This window comes from Callithrix jacchus, chromosome 6 (genome assembly GCF_049354715.1).
Source record: "Callithrix jacchus isolate 240 chromosome 6, calJac240_pri, whole genome shotgun sequence".
NCBI lineage: Eukaryota > Metazoa > Chordata > Mammalia > Primates > Cebidae > Callithrix > Callithrix jacchus.
The window spans coordinates 61,560,200-61,583,973 of NC_133507.1; the positions used below are offsets into that span (position 1 = coordinate 61,560,200).

Below are 23,774 nucleotides of genomic sequence, written 5' to 3' on the forward strand. Positions count from 1 at the left end.
AATTAATGAGGAATATGGATATACAACATTTTGTTTATTTACCTTTTGACATTTGTTTTTTTTTCCAGTTTTTACTGTTACAAATAATGCTGGTGTGAACATTCATATATAGCCTTTAAGTAGTCTATATTTTGATTTCTCTTAGAAAATTTCTAGTTGTACAATGGCTAGGTTAGGTGGTAGGTGTGTGTTTAACTTTTTTTTTTTTTTTTTTTTTTGAGACGGAGTTTCTCTCTTGTTACCCAGGCTGGAGTGCAATGGCACGATCTCGGCTCACCGCAACCTCCGCCTCCTGGGTTCAGGCAATTCTCCTGCCTCAGCCTCCTGAGTAGCTGGGATTACAGGCATGCGCCACCGTGCCCAGCTAATTTTTTGTATCTTTAGTAGAGACGGGGTTTCACCATGTTGACCAGGATGGTCTCGATCTCTTGACCTCATGATCCAACCGCCTCAGCCTCCCAAAGTGCTGGGATTACAGGCATGAGCCACTGCGCCCGGCCCGTTTAACTTTTTAAGGAGTTTTGCAAAGTGCATTTTTCATTTTACACTACCACCAGCAGTCCATGAGAATTCTAGTTCCTTTACATCCTTGTCAATGCTTGATATGGTCAATCGTTTTAATTTTAGCCATTTAAGTAAATGTGTAGCAGTATCTTATGAATGAAAGTTTTAACTTTCATTTCTCTGACTAGTGACATTGAACCTTTCTCATGTGTTTCTTAGCCATTTGTATACCTCTGTTCAGATCTTGTTTCAGTATTTTACTGGATTGTCTTATTACTGAGTTATATGAATTCTTTATGTAATCTGAATGTAAGTCCTTTGCCAGATACATATAAATAATGAATATTTTTTCTCACTCTGTGGCTTGTATTTTGATTTCTTAATGATATCCTTTTAAAGAATAAAAGTTTTCAATCTTGATGAAAAATTTAAAGTATCTTTTTATGATTTGTATTTTCTTGTATACTGTTTAAGAAATTTTTGCCTATCCCTAGGTTGCAACGATTTTCTTTGTTTTTTTCCTATGCTTTCTTCTGAGAGTTTTTTTTTTTTAATAATCATTTTAGCCTCTGGATACTTTAAGTACTTTCTGTGCAGTAGAGTAAGGCAAAGATAGTATTTTTTGTTTCCTTCTAGATACACACTTGCGCCAACCACATTTGTTAGATGAGCTGAACATTTGTAATCAGTTTGAATACAAATAATAAAAGAAACAATTTTTGGGGGACTTGGGGAGATACAAAAAATAAAATAAACTCAGAGGTAATCTCCCACCTAAGCAATACTGTATTAACATTTAAGCACTTTCTCCGAGTTTACATATGTGTTTGTAATTATACTGTAGACCTGACTTTGTATCCTGGTCTATCTAACTATAGGTAACTTTTCTCTGAATGTTTCAGATTTTCAACTAAACCATACTTATTTTGTCTCAATCACTGACAAAATACATTTACATAGTGTTAAGTTTTAGTTTAATTTTCTGCCTTTTCTTTTAAGTCTTTTGCTCAAATGATGATGAGTCATTACAGCACAGCTTCTGTTTCAAATATAGCGGATCTTATTAAAGGAACTCTTTTCTCCTTATTATAAAAGTAATATAGAGGAAATATGTTCATTAGAGGAAATTTGAAAATGTAGAAAGTTATAAAGAAGAAAATGATTACCCATCAGACTATCACTCAGGAGTAAGCCTAACTAACATTTTGGCATATTTCTTTCTATTTCTTTTACTTTGCATATATTTTTTATTGTTCCCATTATACTATGTATGCAGTTTTGTGCCATGATTTTTTAAATATATATATATATTTTTTTTTTATTGCATTTTAGATTCTGGAGTACATGTAGAGAACATGCAGGATTGTTGCATAGGTACATATATGTGCCATGATATTTACACTTAAGATCGCATCTTAATGGTTATTTTACTTCGGATGATTGTATCTTGTGGTTATTTTTACACTTAGGATTGCATCTTGTGGTTATTTTACTGTAATTTATTTAACTGTCTTCCTGTCACTGGAGATTTAATTTGGTTCCAGGTTTTTACCACCATAAACAATGCTCTAAAAACTTGCTTTACATAGAAAACTGTCAGATTTCTAATTTCTTTCACATGATAGATCATTGATGTTGAATTGGTAGGTCAAGGCATAGGTATAACTCTCTTAAAAATTTGGAAACATTGCCAAACATCTCTCTCAAAAGACAGTATCAATTTATACTCTTGATGGCAGTGAAGGAAGCTCTAATAGACTGAATTCTTGCCATGATTTGGTTTCTTCTTATCATTTTATAAGATTTGCTAATTTAAATTGGTAGATTAGAAAGTAGTGATTGAATTTTGTATTTTGCATCTTTGCAGAGTGCTGTCTCAAATGACCCAGGTGGACAAAGTGAGGGAGGGCACAGAAAGACCTTTTGGTAGTTACAGGGTTTCTACGCCCAATAAAATAACTCACTCTCATATAAGAAGACATTCATATTTCTATTTTTACCCTAAAAGAATTCACACCATGTCCAAAATGTTCATTAGTCTTAACAAAGCAAACCTAAGGCTTCCCCTTGAAATGAAAGTGTTTATTATAATAGCAAAAAAAAAAAAAAAAAGAAAGAAATTAGATTGTTTTGAATGTATTTGTTCTTGGTGATTACCTGCTGAAGTCCAGTGGTGATTATTTTCTTTTTCAAGTAACTCTCAAATTATCCCTTTATAATGAAATGTTGAGGAGCAGCCTCTTCCTAGCAGTCTGTCTCTTCTCCTTTCCCAACCTCTCCCTGGAAAGACTTGGAACATGCTCTTACCCTCACCCTTGTTCTATCATTAAGCTCTAAGAATCCTGTTGCTAAGGTTCCTTACTGGCTCTTAAGAAAGCAGAAGCAGGTGTCTGAGTGCAGCCCTTGACTTCTGAGCATACAATGAGTGCTGCTCCTCTGAAGCTCAACCAGCCAGAGATGTCCAGACAAGTTTGAAGCTCTGTGTTGGTTTCTCCCTTTAAAATCTCTACTTCTGAACCTATTGTCTAATTATTTTAATTATTTTACATTTTTAATCCTACCCAAGAACAGTGAGCCCATTTCTAGAAAGAGCTTAAAAGAGCAGTTGAACTGCTACCCTTTTCTCATCCCTAGGGCCAGAATGAAGATAAATTAGGCTTATTTGATACCAGGCAGCAGTCAGCAACGTGGCACCTATTTTCCTCCAAAGGCAACATCATGACATGTTTCTGATGGAGTCCTTGTAATATAACCTTCCAAAGGTTAAAAATGACTAGAATGAGTGGGGTTGGGAGCCTGCTGTCTGACCTTCTTTTTTTTTTTTTTGTACTTTAGGTTCTGGGGTACATGTGCAGATCATGCAGCATTGTTGCATAGGTACACACATAGCAATGTAGTTTGCTGCCTCCATCCCTCCGTCACCTACATCTGGCATTTTTCCCCATGTTATCCCTCCCCAACCTCCCCTCTGTCCCTTCTTTGGCCCCCCACAACAGACCCCAGTGTGTGATGCTCCCCTCCCTGCGTCCCTGTGTTCTCATTGTTCAGTATCCACCCGTGAGTGAGAACATGTGATGTTTGATTTTCTATTCCTGTCAGTTTGCTGAGAATCATGGTTTCCAGATTCATCCATGTCCCTATAAAGGATACAAACTCATCATTTCTTATGGCTGCCTAGTATTCCATGGTGTGTACGTGCCACATTTTCCTTGTCCAGTCTATTGTCAGTGGGCATTTGGGTTGGTTCCAGGTCTTTGCTATTGTAAACAGTGCCGCTGTGAACATACGTGTGCATGTGTCTTTATGATAGAATGATTTATAATCCTTGGATATATACAGTAATGAGATTGCTGGGTCAAATGGAATTTCTGTTTCTAGGTCTTTGAGGAAGTGCCACACTATCTTCCACAATGGTTGAACTAGTTTACACTCCCACCAACAGTGTAAAACTGTTCCTATTTCTCCACATGTTCTCCAGCATCTATGTTTCCAGATACTTTAATGATCACCATTCTAACTGGTGGGAGGTGGTATTTCAATGTGGTTTTGATTTGCATTTCCATAATAATCAGTGATGATGAGCATTTTTTTCATACATTTGTTGGCCTTATATATGCCTTCTTTTGGAAAGTATTCATATCCTTCACCCACTTTTGGATGGGTTTGTTTGTTTTTTTCTTGTAAATCTGTTTTAGTTCTTTGTAGATTCTGGATATTAGCCCTTTGTCAGATGGGTAGATTGCAAAAATGTTTTCCCATTCTGTTGGTTGCTGGTTCACTCTAATATTTGTTTCTTTTGCTGTGCAGAAGGTCTGGAGTATAATTAGATCCCTTTCATCTATTTTGGCTTTTGTTGCCAATGCTTTCGGTGTTTTAGTCATGGAGTCCTTGCCTATGTCTATGTCCTGAATGGTTTTGCCTAGGTTTTCTTCTAGGGTTTTTATAATGTTAGGTCTTATGTTTAAGTCTTTAATCCGCCTGGAGTTACTTTTAGTGTAACATGTCAGAAAGGGGTCCAGTTTCTGCTTTCTGCACACTGCTAGCCAGTTTTCCCAACACCATTTATCAAACAGGGAATCCTTTCCCCATTGCTTGTTTTTGTCAGGTTTGTGAAAGATCTGATGGTTGTAGATGAGTGGCATTGCCTCCAGGGCCTCTGTTCTATTCCATTGGTCTAAATCTCTGTTTCGGTACCAGTACCATGCTGTTTTGATTACTGTATCCTTGTAGTATAGTTTGAAATCAGGTAGAGTGATGCCTCTCGCTTTGTTCTTTTTGCTTAGAATTGTCTTGGCTATGCAGTCTCTCTCTTGGTTCCATATGAAGTTTAAGGTGGTTTTTTCCAGTTCTGTGAAGAAGGTCATTGGTAGCTTGATGGGGATAGCATTGAATCTATAAATTACTTTGGGGCATATAGCCATTTTCACGATATTGATTCTTCCTAACCATGAGCATGGAATGTTTCTCCATCTGTTTGTATCCTCTCTTATTTTCTTGAGCAGTGGTTTGTAGTTCTCCTTGAAGGGGTCCTTTACATCCTTTGTTAGTTGTATTTCTTTTTTTTTTTTTCAACATTAAGAATTTTTTTAAAAATTTATTTAACTTTAGGTGCATACTCTGTCATTTCTCCCCATGTTATCCCTCCCCACCCCTGCTGCCTCTCCCCTTCCCCCACCAACTGCCCCCAGTGTGTGATGCTTTTCTCCCTGAGTCCACATGTTCCCATTGTTCAACACCCACTTATGAGTGAGAACATGCAGTGTTTGGATTTCTGTTCTTGTGTCAGTTTACTGAGAATGATGGTTTCCAGATTCATCCAAGTCCCTACAAAGGACATGAATTCATCGTTTTTTATGGCTGTGTAGTATTCCATTGTGTATATGTACCACATTTCTTTGTCTAGTCTTTCATTGATGAGCATTTGGGTTGGTTCCAGATCTTTGCTATTGTACACAGGGCTACAATGAACATACGTGTGCACGTGTCTTTATAGTAGAACAATTTATAGTTCTTTGGGTATATGCCCAGTAATGGGATTCCTGAGTCAAATGGAATTTCTATTTCTAGATCCTTGAGAAATTGCCACACTGTCTTCCACAGTGGTTGAACTAATTTGTATTTCTAGGTATTCTATTCTCTTTGTAGCAATTGTGAATGGGAATTCGCTTATGAGTTGGCCCTCTGTTAGTCTGTTACTGGTGTATAGGAATGCTTATGATTTCTGCACATTGATTTTCTATCCTGAGACTTTGCTGACGTTGCTTATCAGTTTAAGGAGCTTTTGGGCTGAGATGATAGGGTCTTCTAAATATGCAATCATGTCGTCTGCAAATAGAGACAATTTGACTTCCTCCATTTCTAATTGAATACCCTTTATTATTTTTTCTTGCCTAATTGCTCTGGCTAGAACTTCCAATACTATATTGAATAGGAGTGGTGAGAGAGGGCATCCTTGTCTAGTGCCGGATTTCAAAGGTAATTACTCCAGTTTTTGCACATTCAGTATGATGTTTGCTGTAGGTTTGTCATAAATAGTTTTTATTATTTGGAGATATGTTCTGTCAATACCTAGTTTATTGGGAGTTTTTAACATAAAGGGCTGTTGAATTTTGTCGAAGGCCTTCTCTGCATCTATTGAGATAATTATGTGTTTTTTATCTTTGGTTCTGTTTATGTGGTGGGTTACCTTTATAGACTTCCATACGTTGAACCAGCCTTGCATCCCCCAGATGAAGCCTACTTGATTGTGATGGATAAGCTTTTTGATGTGCTGTTGCAGTTGGTTTGCCAGTATTTTATTAAAGATTTTTGCATCTATGTTCATCATGGATATTGGCCTGAAGTTTTCTTTTTCTGTTGCGTCTCTGCGGGATTTTGGTATCAGGATGATGTGGGTCTAATAAAATGATTTAGGAAGGATTCCCTCTTTTTGGATTGTTTGGAATAGTTTCAGAAGGAGTGGTACCAGCTCATCTTTGTATGTCTGATAGAATTCAGCTGTGAACCCATCTGGACCAGGGCTTTTTTTGGTTGGTAGGCTATTAATTGCTGCCTCAACTTCAGCCCTTGTTATTGGTCTATTCAAGGTTTCAGTTTCTTCCTGGTTTAGGCTTGGGAGGGTGCAAGTGTCCAGGAATTTCTCCATTTCTTCCAGGTTTACTGGTTTATGTGCATAGAGTTGTTTGTATGTCTGTGGAATTGGTGGTGATATCCCCTTTATTGTTTTTTATTGCATCTATTTGAGTCTTCTCACGTTTCTTTTTTATTAATCTGGCTAGCAGTCTATTTTGTTGATCTTTTCAAAAAACCAGCTCCTGGAGTTATTGATTTTTTGATAGTTTTTTTTTTTTTTTTTTTGTCTCTATCTCCTTCAGCCCTGCTCTGATCTTAGTTATTTCTTGTCTTCTGCTAGCTTTTGAGTTTTTTGATCTTGTTCCTCTAGCTCTTTCAATTTTGATGATAGAGTGTCAATTTTAGATCTTTCCTCGCTTCTCTGGTGGGCATTTATTGCTGTAAATTTCCCTGTAGACACTGTTTTAAATGTGTTCCAGAGATTCTGGTACGTTGTATCTTCGTTCTCATTGGTCTTAAAAAACATCTTTATTTCTGCCTTCATTTCACTGTTTATCCAGTCGACATTCAGGAGCAGGTTGTTCGATTTCCATCAAGTTGTATCATTCTGAGTTAGTTTCTTAATTTTGAATTCTAATTGAATGCCCTGTGGTCTAAGAAGCTGTTTGTTATGATTTTTTTTCTTTTGCATTTGCTGAGGAGTGTTTTACTTCTAATTATGTAGTCAGTTTTAGAGTAGGTGCAATGAGGTGCTGAGAAGAATGTATATTTTGTGGATTTGGGTGGAGATTTCTGTAGATGTCTATTACGTCTGCTTGGTCCAGTTCTGAGTTCAAGTCCTGGGTATCCTTGTTAATTTTGTGTCTCATTCATCTGTCTAATATTGACAGTTGAGTGTTATAGTCTTCCACTATTATTATGTGGGAGCCTAAGTCTCTTTGTAGATCATTAAGAACTTCCTTTATGTACCTGGGTGCTCCTGTATTGGGTGTGTATATATTTAGGATTGTTATACATTGATGCATTCTTGATGCATTGATCGTTTTACCCTTATGTAATACTCTACTTGATGCATTGATCCTTTTACCATTATGTAATGCCCTTCTTTGTCTTTTTTGACTTTGTTGGTTTAAAGTCCATTTTATCAGAGACTAGGATTGCAAGGACCCGAAAAGGGACAAACTCCTGTTTGTTTGTTTGTTTGTTTGTTTTTGCTCTCCATTTGCTTGATAAATCTTCCTCTGTCCCTTTACTTTTAGCCTATCTGTGTCCTTGCACATGAGATGGGTTTCCTGAATACAGCACACTGATGGGTCTTGACTTTTTATCCAATGTGCCAGTCTGTGTCTTTTGATCAGGGCATTTAGCCTATTTACATTTAAGGCTAATATTGTTCTGTGTGAATTTGATCCTGCCATTTTGATGTTAGTTGGATGTTTTGCCTGTTAGTTGATGCATTTTCTTCATTGTGTCAATGGTCTTTACCATTTGGTACATTTTTGGAGTGGCTGGGACTGGTTGTTCCTTTCCTTGTTTAGTGTTTCTTTCAGGAGCTCTTGTAAGGCAGGCCTGGTAGTGATGAAATCTCTCAGCAATTGCTTGTCTATAAAGGATTTGATTTCTCCTTCACTTATGAAGCTTAATTTGGCTGGATGTGAAATTCTGGGTTGAAAGTTCTGTTCTTTACGGATGTTGAATATTGGCCCCCACTCTCTTCTGGCTTGTAGGGTTTCTGCCGAGAGATCTGCTGTGAATCTGATGGGCTTCCCTCTGTGGGTGACCTGACCTTTCTCTCTGGCTGCCCTTCACATTTTTTCCTTCATTTCAACCCTGGTGAATCTGATGATTATGTGCCTTGGGGTTATTCTTCTTAAGGAATATCTTTGTGGTGTTTACTGTCTTTCCTGGACCTGTATGGTGGCCTGGCTTGCTAGGTTGGGAAGTTCTCCTGGATAACATCCTGAAGAGTTTTTTCCAGCTTGGATTCATTCTCTCTGTCACATTCAGATATACTTATCAAGTGTAGATTAGGTCTTTTCACACAATCCCATATTTCTTGGAGGCTTTGTTCATTTTTTTTCACTCTTTTTTCTCTATTCTTGCCTTCTTGTTTTATTGCATTGAGTTGATCTTAGCAGTGTCTGATATCCTTCTGCTTGGTTGATTCAGCTACTGAAACTTGTGTATGCTTCACGAAGTTCTTATGCTGTGTTTTTCAGCTCCATCAAGTCGTTTATATTCTCTAAGCTGTTTATTCTCGGTAGCATCTCATCTAACCTTTTTTCTAGGTTCTTAGTTTCTTTGCATTGGGTTAGCACATGTTCTTTTAGCTCAGAGACGTTTGTTATTACCCACCTTCTGAAGCTTGTTTCTGTCAATTCATCAGATTCATTCTCCATCCATCTTTGATCCCTAGCTGGTGAGGATTTGTTATCCCTTGGAGGAGGAGAGACATTCTGGTTTTTGGTGTTTTCATCCTTTTTGTGCTGGTTGCTTCCCATCTTAGTGGCTTTATCTACCTGTGGTCTTTGTAATTGGTGGCTTTTGGATGGGGTCTCTGAGTAGTCATCCTTTTTGTTGATGTTGAAGCTATTTCTTTCTGTTTCTTAGTTTTCATTCTAACAGTCAGGCCCCTCTACTGCCCGACTGCTGGAGGTTCACTCCAGACCCTCCTTGCCTGGAGATCACCCACAGGGGCTGCAGAACAGTAAGGGTTGCTACCAGTTTCTCCTTCTGTTATCTTCATCCCAGAAGGGTACCTGCCAAATGTTGGCCTGAGCTCTCCTTTATAAGGTGTTTCTTTGGGTATACGGGGGTCGGGGAGCTGCTTAAGGAGACACTCTGTCCCTTAGAGCTCCAGTGCTGTGCTGGGAGCTCTGTTGTTCTGTGCAGAGCTGTTGGGCAGGTACCTTTAAGTCTGCTGCAGCGGAACTCATAACTGCCTCTTTTTCCAGGTGCTCTGACCAGGAAGGTTGGCTTTATATTTACATTCCTGACGTGCTGCTGCCTTATTTCAGAGATGCACTACCCCACATGGAGTAGTCTAGTCACAGTCTGCCAGTAGAGGTGTTGCTGAGCTGCCACAGGCTCTGCTCAGCAGCTGTGCGAACTGCCTTGGTATTGGTGGATGTCCTTCCCCCAACTGAGCTGGACCATTGCATGTCCAGCTGTACTTGCTGTGAAACTGTCAATCCAGAGCATTTCAGATTGCTTGTTTTGTGGGGGTGGTACCCGCTGAGCCAGATTGCCCGGCTCCCTGTCTCAGCCCCTTCCCTTTCAGTTAAATGGGTGGCTCTGTCTCCCAAGCGTTCCAGGCACCGTTGAAGTGGCTACCCGGATATGTGTGAGTTTCTGTGTGCCAACCCATGACACCAGCCATACTGAAAACTTGTGGCCCTTTTTGGCCTGGGAATCTTTTAGTCTTTGGGCAGTGAAAACCTGTTTGGAAATGCAGTGAGCACTCACCCTTTGCGTTGTTCTTGGTGGGAACTGCACTCTGGAGTTGTTTGTGTTCGGCCATCTTGGATCCTCCTGCCTGAACCTTCTTCACCAGCTTTCTCAACTTTCAACCATGGCAGCAAGTTTTTTTTTTTTCCTGTATGGACTCACAGTATTGTGGTTTTGGTAATGGTAAAGTAGCCACACTGATTTGGGCTAATCCCAGAAAAAAATATTTCGAATTATACATTGTTCTTTGGTAAAGCTGACCAGTCTGACTTAATGGAAGAAATCTGCAAAATAACATTGAAAATCCTCAGTCATTTCCCTCCCCTCCACTTCTGACAGACTGGAATATTCACTGTGTTACACATTTATTTGCCCATTAATTTTAGGAAATGCAAAGCCCAGGAAGGATATTGGTTCTGTTACTGCTTGCTTTATAGTATAAGCAGTTCCTTTGTGCTTACAATGTGTTATGTCCAAGGAAAGGGTGCTGAAGAAGGTGAGTGCAGGGTGTGAAGCGGTAAGGATTTTGTAGGTAAAGAAAGAGATGTTCATGGTTTCAAGGACTGAGATGAGAATTATCTTAAGGACAGACAGCACATTAGATATCTTTGCTCACCTTAGTCTGCTCAACCACAAAGTTTCTTTCCAACTCTGAATGCCGTGACTGATCATAAGCTTACTGAGCACAGTCAGCACAGTCCTTCGTTTCTACATGATCTCTCTTTCAGAGTCTAGCACATTGCCTTCTGCTAAGTATTTGCCCTGTATTTGTCTGAGCTGAATGGTTTTTCTTCTTACTTCATTTTAAACTCACCCATCACTGTAACACGTCTTACTTCCAAGATAGACTTCATCATGTCTGCCTAATTAAATGTACCATTAGATATTCTGCTGAAGTTTAAAAAGGTATAGTTTATGTATTTTTAAAATTTATGTTAACTTTTTTAGAGAAAGGGAAGGAAAAACTAAAAGAAGATAAAAATTATTTGATTTGCCTTTACTGACTACCCTTTGGGATATTTTAGAATTGAAATAGTAGCTATATATTTGTTTTAAATTATTATTCTAAAATTGAAAGGAACTTGTAAGCGAGCATGTTAGTGATGACCCGTCAGGTACTGAAGTGAAATCGAATCATCTTTTATGTCCCATCTTGCAAAGGAAAAGCACCATCATAAGTATCCTTATTTCCATCTTTTAAAACCCCTCAAAGGCAGAAATCTTTTTTCATTCATAACCTGTCAAAAGCATGAACAACCCTTCTGGATACAGGAGGTTCCCAGGCCAACTTCAAATCATTAATGACCAACTTTGATACAGGTTCCAAGTCTTTCAAATACATGGCTGTTTGGCAGCCAGATCCAAGCTCTGTTTTGTAAAAAGCCTTTTCACTTCTCTGTTCAGGTCATTTTTAAATGTTTTATTAATGACCACATCAACAGGGTGAAGGAGGTCACTATGCTGAGATGCAGATAAAAAATGAGTATTGTGGTTTCTTTTTCCCAGTTGGCTCAGTGGGAAATCCTATTAGTGCTCTAAGAAGTTATATAATTAGCATGGCATCCGCTGCTCATTTGGTGAGCCAAACTGGTTTTTAATGTTCAGAATACCAAACCTGGAAGTGCCATCTTCATAATGCTCCATGCTGTCACTGTCGCCGAGAGCATTTCTGAGTGATCAGTCATCATCTGAGCGATGATGAGAGCCACAATTAAATAGCACCCTGCATTTGGAGCACTGTCGTTCAGGTATCCATCAGTCCAGTGAGTTCCTGAATGGTGGAGAGTGTGTAACATCAGTGCTATGTGTGCTCTGTCTTCTGGTGCAGAGGAAAAGAGTTACCAGAAATGCTGTCCAGCCACCACTGAAATGGGTGCTTTTCTTCCATCCTTTTTTTTTTTTTTTTCAGAGACTTCCTCCAATTTGATAGACAGAGTCACATACCTTAAGCATGTTTCAGTCTTCTGCTGTATCTTCTAACTTCACATAAACTAGGCTCTTTGATTTGACCAAACAAAGCCAAGACTTTAAATTTATTTATAAGGGAAAGGATTATAAGATGGATTATCAGAAACATTCTCAGATTCTCATGGACTTATTTCACTCCCTGACAATTATCAAGGTAAGTCAATCCCAAGTGGCCAGTCTTTTTGTTTCAAACGCCAAGCCAGAGTATAAGTATCTACCTCCACGTGATCAGGGACTGTTTACTCAAGCAAAGCTGGGCCACTTGAGGACATGCAGGGGCCTGCCTCCCTTGAATCTTGTTATGTATGTTGGGTTTATGGCTAGAAGCTGCTGTAGAAGTCAGTGGAGGATTTGATACCCACACTCTTGCTTAGGATATGTGAAGGGATGAGAAAGAAAAGATCTCAGGGCAGGGACTAAGATGGGACTTGGAGAACACAGCACCTAAAGATTATATGTATTGTTGATGTTTTTTCACTAACACTCACTGTGTGCCTGTGGAAGGCACTATCCATGCCTCCTCCTCTTAATTATGCCATGAAGTAGTTCCTTTCACTACCTTACTTTACAGATGAAGAGACAAAGACTTGGAAAGTTAAGTAAATTGCCCCAAGGTCTCATAGCTTGTCAACGTTACAATCCACGTTTCAACTCCAGAATGTTATCTCCAGAAACCAAGGTGGGAAGGCTGAGTGTGTCTAAGCAACCAAGTATACTTTTTGCTCTCCTTTGACCTCTCTTAGAACCAACTATTTTTTTCATGAAATGATAGGAAAGGAGGCAAAAAAGAAGCTGTTACATGGAGTTATGTTCCTCTGCCCTCTCTGTTCAGATAAAATAAGTGATCATACACATTAGAACAGCCTGAAGCTCAGTGCTCAGGAAAAGCATTTTAGTCATAAGTGTAAAGCTTTTGTAGCCACCCAGAGCTCTGCTACAAATACTAAGTCCAGACAGATCACAGCTTCACTATAGTGAGTCTTGTCTGAACTGAACCCACCATCCCAAATGTTAACTCACTGCTATGAAGAATACTTTCTTAACCAGAAGTCTCTTCAACGTAACAGAACCCTTTACCTTTCTTAGATTTCTTCCTAATGTGACAGTTCCCCATTGAGCATAGCTCTGACCTGCAAAGCACCTTAAATGCTCTCAGAAACTTTTTTTTTGCTGGTGTTACTTGGATATTTATTAAGGGTTGCTGACTTCCATACCTAGAAACGTTGTCAAGTATGCTTACATTTAATATTCTGCCATGCAGCAGGTAAGGAGGACTGTTATATCCCTTGATTCAGTTCAACTTTATGAATATTTATTAGGAATGTACTTACGTTGGTACACCCTATGCCAGGCTCTTTAGGGAAGAGAGACTACCCAACATCTTACCTCCTCTGACCTATCTCTAGAATTCTGTGTATTTACTGGAAGGTTTATAATTGTTCACCTTTACCATCCCTTTATTTTTCAAATGAACATTCAGCAACCCGGCTTTTTCTTACATCAAATAATTCTCTTAAATTAAAGTTGACAAAGAATCAATGGTTATTTGATTTTGCCTCAGACATAGGGGAAAGCTCTCCTGTATGTTACCCGTCAGGGAAAGGGCCCTCTTATCTTTTCCTTCAGAGCTTCTTTCATCTCTCCAGTCCCAGGGGCACTGTTTCTTAGGTTTTTGTTTTGTTTTTTGTACCTTCTTTCTTAAAAGCACATCTGTCACGTTACTGTGAAGAGGCAAATAGCGAGTTGTTTGCAGGACGCACTATATATACACTTCTGAAGAGTGAGAACTCTTCTTTATCTAGCCTGACATCCTTTATTAAATTTTCACTTAAGTCAAGAGGCCAAGAAAGATAAGTTAGTCTTAAAAACTGGTCAGAAATCAACAGTTTAGGTAGAGATCAGTCACTGAAGAAACCATTATGAAGGAAATTGTTGGGTGTATCTTTTTCATTAGTTATTCTTAGGTACGGAAAACATATTACCCCCACAGTCTTGTTAAGTCCTTAACTTGGTGGTACAGTGACACCCCTGGGAGTTGCTTATTCAACATTCTCAAAGAACGAGTTTTTCAAATCATCAAAATGTGAGTTATGGTTCTTATACAGATCCCATGACTCATAAACAAAAATCAACTTTATTATTTGACAGTCGCATGGCATGTATTTAAACACTGGGAAAAAGTGTTTTGAGCATTTGAAATAAGATTAGATAACGTATCCATCTGTTTTTAAGTCTTGTCCTTAGATTTGTCCTTCCTGGTGGAGTTGACATTGCATCATTGAAGACTGTACTTCATGAATAAGCCGAAGGATTTTTCCACTTTGGGCAAACTTCAGGTGCTTGGAAATTTCCAATTAGGATGGCTGATATCTATGCCAAGTGATTGATGTCATTTTATTTACTTTATTTGGAACTGTTGAAGGGATGGTTTCTTCCTACACCATTGTAAGGAGTGTTATAAGTTAGTGCTCCAGAGGCTGAGAGCAAATTTAATTTTTACCAAAAGGACATATGTTGACTTTTAAATAGTTGTCAGAATCAGATAGTATATTAGTTTGCTAGGACTGTCTTAACAAAGAACCACAAACTGGGTCTATCAAACAATAGGACTTTATTTTCTCATAGTTCTGGTGCCTAGAAATCTAAGATGAAGGTGTCTAAAGGTTTAGTTTCTCCTGAAGTCTCTTGGTCCCACATGGTCTTTCCTCTGTGCGGGCACATGTCTGTATCCTAATCTCTTCTTATTGGATTAGGGCCTACCCTAATGATCTCACTTAACTTTAATTACCTCTATAAAGACCCTGTCCCCAAATACAGTCGCATTCTGAGGTACTGACTGTTAGGCTTTCCACATGAATCTGAACTGTGCGTTCCACCCATAACAAATGATAAGGGAAAAGGCTTCATGTGGTGGCCACTTCTCAGGGCCTCTCTGTGTTAATGAGAGTCGTGCAGGCAGAACAGTGGTGGGGCTTAAGACAGAGCGCCTTGGGAAACAGATAAGGCTGAGCTTCAGATTTCCCTTGTCTCACTTGAGGGAATCTTCAGATTTAAAAAGAAAATCGATTTTGTCAAAGCTGACCTGGAAACAGTCTCAGGTATTTGTCTTCTCTTTAAATCCTATCATGCAAATCATATCCCTTCTGGTACCCTTCCCCTTCGTGGAGATGTTACCCTAGAAGGGGCTTTCCAAGCTCTGCTCTCAGCTCTCAGGCACCCACCTTGCTCTTTTCCAGGGCAGGCCAGAGGAGTTTCAGTCCTGAGTGTTAGTCATTGGAGAACCACATAACCCCAACCTCTGAAAACAAGCAGATGCATTTTTTTTTTTTTTTTTTTTTTGCCCTGAGAGAATCTTTGGATTTTTGGTGTGTTTAGACATTCTGCATGAAAAGTCCTGTCCTCATCCAGTCTCCTGGCAAGTGTGCCCTGATGTATTCTCCTGCGTGGATGTTTCCTTCAGATATATATTAGCAACCTAGCAAATGCCTAGAAACAATGTTATTTTCTGTGCAACTATATATTTTATAAATAGTCATTTGCTGAAGTAATTTCAGAAAAGTCCAACTTGAGGATTTATAATGGCTTTGCCCAAGGGTCAGTCATCCTAGACTGCAAATGCAGTTACTACATACAGGCCGTTTACCTTAAGTGGATCAAAAGGGGAAATACTTGCTCCATCTCACTCATCATTAAATTTAATTATCTTACGATACCACCTGTGGAAAAGTCTGGGGGATTCTGCTTACATTTCTACCCTGGAGGACACTGGCATTAACACTTCTTACTAATTAGTCCTTCACAGTTTTTTTCTCTGATCAGTGATCATTTTCCTTTTATATTGGCTAATTTTTAATGTAATTTCCCCTGGATTTGATTATACATATACATTAATAGTAAAATTACAGGACTAGGAAAATTATGCTCCTTTCTATTTCTGTGATTTCCTGGCTAAAGTTCAAAGAATGTATTGTCTGCTCACTTTATATTTTTTTGAATTATATGCAGGTTCTCTATGGCTAACTCACTTGATTAGTCACACACACCCTCTTTAAAACATTTAAGCAAAAAAAAAAAATTGTTTCTTTCCTAATCTGCAGCAACAAAATTGGGAGATTAGCTGAGTACATGTCCAAGGTGTTGGCCAGACACAGAGATTCCTCTGGAATTTGCTACACCCTGCATCCCACTGTCTTAGGTGTTAGCTGCTAGCTTTCCAAGAGAGGACATAAGCTAGACTCCTAAATGTTCATGACAAAGTGTTACTTCCGCTTTCTAAAGATGGTTTCACTAAGGAGAAAGATCTATGTCTAATCAGTACATAGACTTTCAGACCCCTTCAAATACTCATTAGAGAAAGCAGTCATGAAATCACCCTTTGTAGCATTTGACAAAGACGCTTTTGGGGCCTCAGGAAGAAATCTGTATAGGCCATTCATTTCTGCAGGTTCCTTGAGCTCCCTCTGTTGAGGTAAATCATCAGTAAACAATGTACTTCCCAATGTATTATTTCAGCTCCCAGCAGAAATGCCATCACTCAGGCAAGATTTAATATTGTGCCTTCAGCACCTGGGATAAAAAAAACTTTCATCTTTTGTACCATATGGTTGAAGACATTTATATGAAAAAAGTTTCTGTCTTTTGTCACATAGAGTTGAAGGCATTACTCAGTATCCCTTATCCCTTATAAAGGGGCTTCCATAATAAAACTATACTATGTAACAGTTTCCCTTTTTGCCTTAGTTACAGGCAAATAAAGCTAAATCCAGTGCTCAGTTGAAGTAACTGGCATCTCAAGTATGTACTAATGTCTCTTTCTGCATTCCCTTTCATTAATTTGTTATTTTTAATAGCAAAATGTTCAGTTATATATTTAGTTTAATTTTGAAACTATTTAACATCCTCCTTGCAAGAATTAAACCAAATAACTAGTTGCCAAAAACCATAATTGTCGCTGATAGTTAGAGTTTGTAACAGTTTGTGCCTTAAAGATATAAACTTCTATTGTCTTAAAAATGCATTTATCTCAGAATGTACCAATGCATACAGCTCCACCCACCTCACCATATACTGTTCAGTTGGTATAAATACACCTAGTAAGACATGATGTCTAGGTCCCAAATGGACACATATTAGGTTCGTGTCTTACAGATGCCTTTACATTCCTGTTATAAAGGACTGAGCATGTTGGTTTGGGAGCCTCATGCATGGGAGAGAAGTATACGTCACAGAAACAATGATGAGTCTGTGAGTTTTCTGCAGTAAAACCCACCACACCCTAAACTTTTAGGCACAAATAATGTTAATGAAGGTTGGTTCTAAATCAGTTAATTAAAAAAAAAAAAACAGTGATCTACGGAGACCTTTACATTGTAAGCATGATTTATATTTTTTCCTGCTATGAAAGTGTAAACTTTGACCAGACTATCATGTTTCTGCTCTTACCTGCCATTTACACGAATTTAGTTTTTATATGATTATTCCTTTTCCCATTTGCACCATAGGTGAAAAAAGTTCAATAAATATATTCACCAGACATCCTCAGTGCTGAAAAGGACTACTTGCTACACATGACAATATACTTCCATAATCTTGACAGGAAGCAGCACCCTTACACAGTGATCTGGTCTCTCCTGGTTTACCACAGCTGGGATGTAACACAAGTGACTTTGTGCTGTGTACGCGAAACATTATTAAAATTTTATGTATTCAGATCCGAAGTAAATATGACAAAATATTACCATTTAAAAAATTCTGGATGGTAAGCACATGTGTATTCATTTTATTACTCTTTGCATGTTCCTGCATGCTGAAATGTTTTTCATAATTTTTGAAACTATTATATAATAGAGGATAAAAGAATCCACCATGGTTGTTTAGGTTGAAGAGTAGGTAGGGTTGGGGAGAGGAAACAGCCCGGTCCTTCACCTGGCAGGCATGGAGATTTTCCAGAGGATTCTGTCAAAGAAAATCTCCTTAACTTAGTTTGGATTACTTCTAGATGAAAACTGTTTTTGTGTAGCAAGGAAAAATGTCTGTTGTTCATATTTTTGCATGCAGTTTATTCATGTGTCAGCCCTGGACTGAGTATCAGAAATCTCTACATGAAAGGCTTATGTGTGCACCTCTCATGTTGATGGCGGCTGTGTGAAATCCGGTGCAGCCAGACTGTTTGCTCCCTGTGGGCTGCAAATCTAGAAGGGTCCGTCAGGCTGTTAGGTAGCCAGCGGGAAGTATCAGAGTCCCAAGCCTGTGGTTTCAATTGCAGAAGAACCTGCAGACAACCAGTGTATGAGGCGGAATTCTTTAAAATATGTAGATATCTTGTTTGAAGAAAACCTTGTGTGTGTTTGTGTATGTGTGTGCAAGCGTGCACACACGTGTGCATGCATGTGTATGTATCACTTAGTCACTGCTTTTGTTGTTAAAGGGACAGTGTGACTTTCTGATCTCTTTGACATTGATTTGGGGCTGTGTGATGCTGCGTGGCTTCATGTAGGCTAGAATTCCGGATGCTCCTGACTACATTTTCTAGGCCAATAGCCTGTTTCTGCGTGTGTGGAGGAGCAGGCTAAAAGGAATTTTCACTTTTTAGAAGACTCACTGATTCAAAACACACTTTTGCAGCAAGTCAAATGTAAGGGCAAGGGTTTGGAGGGGAGGGGAAAGTATGTGGTTAGGTTCTTATTCTCACACCCCTGGAGCCTATGGCCCGTAGTAGATGGAGACACACATGTCCAGGAGAGCTTCAGTTTCAGGCGAGGCTGTGAGTCACAGTACCGATAAGTTCAGTAGTGGTTCTCAACCTTTAGAGCCACAGATAGAGGGCACAAACTGTTTCCTTTCCCTACCTTACCCACCCTCCAATCTCAACAAACTTAGTTGTTCTTTTTTCCTACAGCATATAATACTTTCAAAAATTATAAAAAGCATTTCAACATACAGGAATGTGCAAAGAGTAATCAATACCCATGTATCTACCATCTAGAATTTTGTGCTTATGCGCGCGCGCGTGTGTGTGTGTGTGTGTGTGTGTGTGTGTAGAAACCACATCTCCCTATGTGTCCCAGGCTGGTCTCAAACTCCTGGGCTCAAGTGATCTTCCCTCCTCAGCTTCCCAAAGTGCTGGGATTATAGGCGTGAGCCACTGTCTCTGACCTAGAATGTGTTAAATGGTAACATTCTGTCATACTGACTACAGAGCTGATTATATAAATTTTAATTTCTGCCATCATATCAGTCATGGAAAACACTTTCCCACCTATAATGTGTCTCACTGCATGCAGCAATTCTTAACTGGGTGGGGGGGTATAATTGGGGGAAAAAGCTTCCTTTTAGAGACTGCACCTCCTCTTACCCTGCCTGCAGTTTGAGAGCCACCAATCTAGAATAAAGAGCAGTGGTTTAGGGGTCCTGAGTCCCAGGTTCTGTTGTCATTTCTGCCATTAGTGGCTCCTGCCACAGACCTGGCACCTAGTAGGTGATCAATAATGATTTACGGAGAGTGGCATGAATTAACCAGCTGTGTTATCTTAGGCAAGCCACTTAATCTCCTTGGCTTCAGTTTCTTCACCTAAGGAATCAGAGAAATGGATTAGGTGACCTCTAAGGCCTCTTTCAGTTGTAAATTTATATGATTCTGTGATTGGACCTTTACCTCAGAGGAAGATTAATTTGACAGGAGTGTGAAGGATGGATGAGAGTGAGAGCCAAGAGAGGGGAATATACCTTTCTCTGAATTAGTTCAAGATTTCCTTTGCTACTACTATGTTTTATGCACTTAACTTAGGTTGTATTTTTCCCTGTAGTTTACATAGACTGACCATCATTCTGCAAAGATCATAAACTCACTAAGAACTGGAACTATGACTTTTCTCCCCTGTTTCTATGTGCCTCAAAATATAAGGCCTAATAATGGCTTATAGCAGTAGCACAGGGTTCAGACAGTGTTTTCACCCACTTGTTAAATCTGTGAGGGAAATGTTATTTCCCCTTTTTACTGCAGAGGAAACTGAATGTTGGAGGGGACAGTGGTTTACTGAACGCCGTTGCTGCTATGTGGATTGACTCCAGATTGGGCTCAGCTGACCAGTCTTCAATTCCCGGTATAATCTCTAGCCATGATGCAAAGATTCTGCCGTAGGGAGGCCCTGGGATGAGCAGTAGCACCAGGCTTCAGAGCAGCCTTCAGCCTGGCCACAGGAAGCTTCAGCTTTCTCTTTGTGGCTCTTTTGTTTCTGGCCTTTGGTTGTAGGTTCCTTCAGTGTATCCTCATACTGGCTCCACTTTTCATGTCTCATTCAGTACAGCAGTTTTCCCTCAGGGCTGCACATTTGTCCACCAAGGATTATTCCCTGAACAGCCTCAATCTTTTACAGCCCTTTTTCCTTCTGCTGTATGTCTTTAGCTTTAGCAAGAGCTGTGTATACATGCGTATATGTGAGTGTGTGTGAAATACTTTTTCAATCATTTCTTCTCATCTGTGGTAAATGATGGTGGCCTGACCTTGGTCAGTAGCAGTGAAATGTGAGAGAAATGGATGATATGAGAACACTTACAGAGGTATAACACACAGTTCTTGATAGTGGACCATCACCATCATTTACTGTCATAAGGAGCCAAGGAAGGGAAATGCATGAGAGAAAAAGTGATACATTCCATTTTGGAGATGCTGTGCCTTTTGGTGTCTTTTTAGATGCTGCATTGAGAGATGGGGCAGTACCTGAGATTGAGTTATGGATTGGAATTAATCATCAAAGGAGAAAATGAGAAGGGGAAATAGTGAAGGATGGAACATTAACATTGAAGAGACAGCCATACAGAGGTAGAGGAGTGTTTGGAGCACACAGAGAGAGGGCAGCTGAGGAACTGGAGGAGACTGGAAGAAGGTGGTGTCACAGAAGCCAGGGAGAGGCACTTCCTAAAAGCCGGACTTGTAAGCTCTGCATTCATTCATCTATTCAACAGATGCTATCTGTGCACCCAGTAGGGGGTAAGGGATGTGCACTGGTGAAGATGACAGGTAACATTTTTAAAGTTCCAGCTTCAGTTCAACTCCATTGTTTAGACTGATTTTGGAGATATTCTTTATCCTTTCTAAGCCTCAGTTTCCTTGTCTCTAAAATAATAGAGGATAAGAGCAGTTCTTGCTTTAAGAGTTGCTTTGAGTTTGGAATGAGATAACATATGTAAAACATCAAGTGTGTCCAAGAAGATAGGAAATGCTGTTGTCTTAGTCCATTCTGTGCTGCTATAACAAAATACCACAGGCCGGGCAATATATAATGACCAGATATGTATTGGCTCATGGTCCTGGAGGCTGGGAAGTGTAAGGTTGAAGGGCTGTACCATCTTAGGGTCTTGCTGTGTCATCCCATGGCCGAAGAGCAAAGAGAAGCTGAGAGAGAGCAAAAGATTAAACTTACAGCCTCAAGCACTTTTAGAATTGGCATTAATCCACTGGTGAAGATGGTGCCCTCATGACCTAAACACCTCCCATTAGGCCCTACCTCCCTACACAGTCGCATCAGGGATGAAGTTTCCAACACATGCTTTTTGGGGGAAACATTCAAATGACAGCAGCTATGAATTGTTATTTTCCTCTCTCACAGTTGAGGAAACAGGTTACAGAAGGGCAAATAAGTAGTTTGTGGTTTTGAACTCAGACCTCCGTCTGCACAGGTCACATTGTCTCCTCACCTGCCCAGGCGACCTCCTGGTGCAGAAGTATCTGCCCAGCTCTGTGGGAGCCACAGTCCATTTCTGCTCCTAAGACTCGGGGATGGACTTTGATTCGGTGCTCAGAGTAGAACAAGAGGCAAGCTGAACTAACAGCTACAGCAAACCACCATGGCACGTGTGTACCTATGTAACAAACCTGCACATTCTGCACAAGTACCAGAACCGAAAGTATAATAAAAATTAAAAAATAGAAATGATGCCCTGACTGACTCCTGGCTCAGCCTGTTTCAAAGTCCTCCATCCCACTCCTGATAGTGGGAGATAGTCTAGGAGTTGAGTGTGTGGGAATCCCTTTGGAAAACCCTGGATACTAACAGCTGCACCTTCACCTGGAAATTGAGGGAAAAGTGCGGAATGAGAGGGCTGTTATCTGAGAAATCCTCTGCTGCTTAGGAAAGAGTGGCTGCTCCTGGGTGTCTGGGAACTGCTATCGCTGCCACCCTTACAGAGACCCTTGGTGGTGTTACCAGCCTCAAAGCTTGGGGAAATAGTTACCTTTCATCCTCATTTGAGAGCATCCCTGCAGTGGAGGGTACACAATGCCAGTGACAGTTACTGTTTCTGATGCTCTTTGACAATGAGTGGTCTTTGGATTTCTACTGCTTTAATCACATCTGGGTCTTAGAGTGTGAGTGCCCTCATACTGTTGCTGGCATGGGCTGAGAGACAGTAATATGAGGCTGAAGAATGCAGATAGTTCTGAGCCAGCATTTTGGCTTTGGAGCTCTCCAGGAGCAATAACTCTGTCAGATTGTCCTGACATGGTACATTAAGAAGTGCAGATAAAAGCTACATCCTGTAAAATATATACTTCAATCGCACCTGCCTTCTGCACCTCCACCACCGGGAAGGGATGATAGGTATTGACTCGTGTTCTGCATCACCAGCCTCTTAGCCAGCTGCCTCGTTGGATTGTTCATTGTATCACTGAAGATGAATTGAAAGAACAAGGAGAAAAACTTGATGCATGCCAGTCTGTATCTCTGAGCTACTCATGTTGAATGAACACAGCAAAGAAAAAAAAGTTTGTCAGTACTAAACATCAGCTATTAAACATTTTTTAAAAATCAGACAGGGCATGATAAAGCTCACACCCATAATCCCAGCATTTTGAATTGCTGAGGTAGGGAGATCACTTGAGCCCAGAGTTCAACACCAGCCTTGGCAACTTAGCGAGACCCTTGTCTCTACAAAAAATTAACAAATTAGCTGGGTATGGTGGCACATGCCCATAGTTCAAGCTACCCAGGTGGCTGATGAAGGAGGATTGCTTGAGCCTGAGAGTTCAAGGCTGCACTGAGCAGCAAGTGTGCCGCTGTACTACCTGGGCAACCGAGTGAGACCTTGTCTCTAAAAAAATACAAAAACTGGAAAAAAATGAATATCAGGTTTGTAAGTTTATGAATTGTATTTTCTTTTAGTTATGTTCCGATGGCTTTATTTTTCTTTCCCATGATAAATTTCTCCCATGCCTTCAGTCTGTGGGTGGTCAGTGTATCATTTATATGACTCTTTTTAGTAGATCCTTAAAAAGAACTTTGAAGTTTACCATTTCAGAAAACTTCATCCCCAGAAATAGGTTTGTGTATTACTATCAGCAGGAGTTATTTTTTATATTTGACCTCACTAATGAATGGTAGTAGACTGAATCTGGTCCACACATTAGTGTGGGCATTTTAAAATTAAGTATCAACAATGAAAACTATGGAGTGTCAGATAAAGTTTCAAATTTCTTTTTTCTTTGATAAATCTGAATATTGAGCAACACTGAGGACAGCCTGTCTGGCCATAACCTGCAGGCACTGAATAGTGGTTGTCCCCTTTAGATGGGGAAGAAGCTTTCCAGCTGGCACAGTCCCCACATCTCCCTGGTTATTAATACACTCTGATTTATTCAAAATTCCTGCAATGGTGCTTACAAATGGTGGTTAAGAATAGAAATGGGTACAACTTAAATGAAGGGGAATTTCACAATATCTGTCAAATTACAAATGCATATATACTTCGACAAAGCAATTCACTTCTAGACATTTGTTTTTATACCC

General features: G+C 39.7%; 1 protein-coding gene across 4 annotated transcripts in view; it reads left to right on the plus strand.

The window, feature by feature from the left end:
- Positions 1–23,774, plus strand: part of STK39 (serine/threonine kinase 39) — a 316,648-nt gene that overhangs the window by 214,017 nt on the left and 78,857 nt on the right. The window lies entirely within an intron of this gene.